The sequence below is a fragment of the Tigriopus californicus genome, chromosome 10, assembly GCF_007210705.1.
Source record: "Tigriopus californicus strain San Diego chromosome 10, Tcal_SD_v2.1, whole genome shotgun sequence".
Classification (NCBI taxonomy): Eukaryota; Metazoa; Arthropoda; class Copepoda; order Harpacticoida; family Harpacticidae; genus Tigriopus; species Tigriopus californicus.
This window is the reverse complement of record NC_081449.1, coordinates 2,066,741-2,068,878: the sequence shown is the minus strand read 5'-3', so window position 1 is coordinate 2,068,878 and position 2,138 is coordinate 2,066,741.

Genomic DNA, 2,138 nt, shown 5'->3' with positions numbered 1-2,138 from the left:
GCTTTAAAATATGATTGCATAAATCAAAGTTTGTGGAGCAAAAAGAAAAGAAAGTATTTTGCAAGGTTTGAGCCCACAAAGAATTCCAGTCTTTTGTCTGACTCAAGTTTAGACTGGTCAAGTCGGGTAACAGTTGGAAAGTCCCACAAACCTTACTTTTGGTGGAATCTTCTCAGTACTAATTTGTTGCAATTCTTGCCTTTAATGAATTGATTGCTGTGCCAACTATCCTGTAAAATGATTGAACATTGTAGTTTTCCACAGCAGATAATAGATTTTTGCGCCCTCCAGAATAAAAAAACCAGACCAAACCAGCCTTTTATCCATCAGCATTAGACCTATGAAACGAAGTTAAACACCTAAAACCTAGGTTTTCACCTTTGTCGGCCAAATTTTGGCCAATTGCCTAAAATATTACTTTTGGGGAAGAATCCCTTTTTGTACCTTTTTTGGCATTTGCTCATTTGTATATAAAAATCTCGAAAAAACACAAAAAAAATGAAATGTGGTGTTCAATATGAGCAACCTGATTGATGAAATTAAAAAATGATCACTACATTCCAAATCCAAAACTGACTTAATTAGCGACAAATCTCATGACACATAGCTTCTTGTTTATTTTACAAGTACATGCATTTGTTTTACTGCTTAGATTTTTTGCAACAAATGGGAAAATATGATAGAATCTTTTGAGCACGTTTTCAATAAACATTACAACTTTTTACCTGTTCCAAAATATTTTTCACTGTTTTTTCAGCTTTTTATGAGTGATTTTGGTACCCTTCTTCTACCTCTCTTACTATGTTTTTCTTACCTTTTTTCGAAGTCTAATCATCATGAAGCACAGAAAATCGGTTTTCAAGCTTGCTGGCAAGTCAAACTCTTGGCTACTACTTTGTGGCATAACAACACATTCAGGATTGCTGTATCTGCGCCTTAATGACCATGTACTAATCACGAGAAAAAACCGCGAGCAAAAGGAACAGAGCAAAGCCATCAAAGTTCGCGAAGAATGCAAACAACAACAGATCCTAAAAATTCATCCAATTCACAGCCAATCAAATATTTCATTCAAACTGATCATTACTTGCAACAGGTACAATGTTCAAAAGTGTAATCTCGAATGAGGTACAAGCTGGTTGATAGAATTGATTGAATTCTACATGGGCTATTTTGAGCTCATAAGGGCCCTTATTTGCAACGTCATACAGCCCAAACAAAACGGGAAGAGGCACGAGGTAATCATTATTCTCCACCAATTAGTTGGTGGTGCTACTTTTTTAAATTTAACCTAACCTCACCTAACCTAACCTAACCCAGTCTAACCTAACACGATATTAATAAGCCTTAAAGTCTCTATCTAAACGTTTTGTGATTTTGCTACACATGTAAAATGAGCATCGCCAACTAATCGGCGAAGAATAACGTCTATCAAGGCACGATAGATTACTAAATAAACTACTTGTGACATGCCATAAAATCGAAAGGGGCCCAAAACACTCCCCTGAGGCACCCCCAATGCAACATGACTCCATTTCAATCCAACGCCATTCAATACCACCCTTTGACTCCGTCCTTCAAGCTATTGCTCGACCCATCTCTTAAAGTTCCCACATAAACCAACACTCTCCATCATTTGGCCTAACAACCGATGACTCACCTTGTCGAACGCCTTTGAGAAGTCCAAATACACCTCATCAAGATTTATACGCCTCTCCAAGGTTCTGGTGACATAATCTTCATAGACAAGCAAGTTGGTAAAGCACAATCTCTTTGATACAAATCCATGCTGATCTTGGCCGATGCGATTTTCATCTGTGAGGAAACTCGTGACCTTTTCCTATATTAGAGATTCCATAATCTTGCATGGAATGTTGGTGAGGGATAGAGGGCTTGTCACAGAAAAGTCACTCCAAACAAGCCACTTAAGACTTCGCTTTGCACACATTTTGGTAGTTGGGCAGCAGGGTGTCAAGCTAATGAACTTCTCTTATGTTACTCAGTTTCAACCAAGGCAGACAAACGAGCCATCAAATCACTCGCTCTCTGAATTCGCAACTTGATTTCGAGAATCACATAACTAAATGTGTTCAAAGCCGATCCCCATCGCACACACCAGGCAGCCGCGAGGGAGCCAA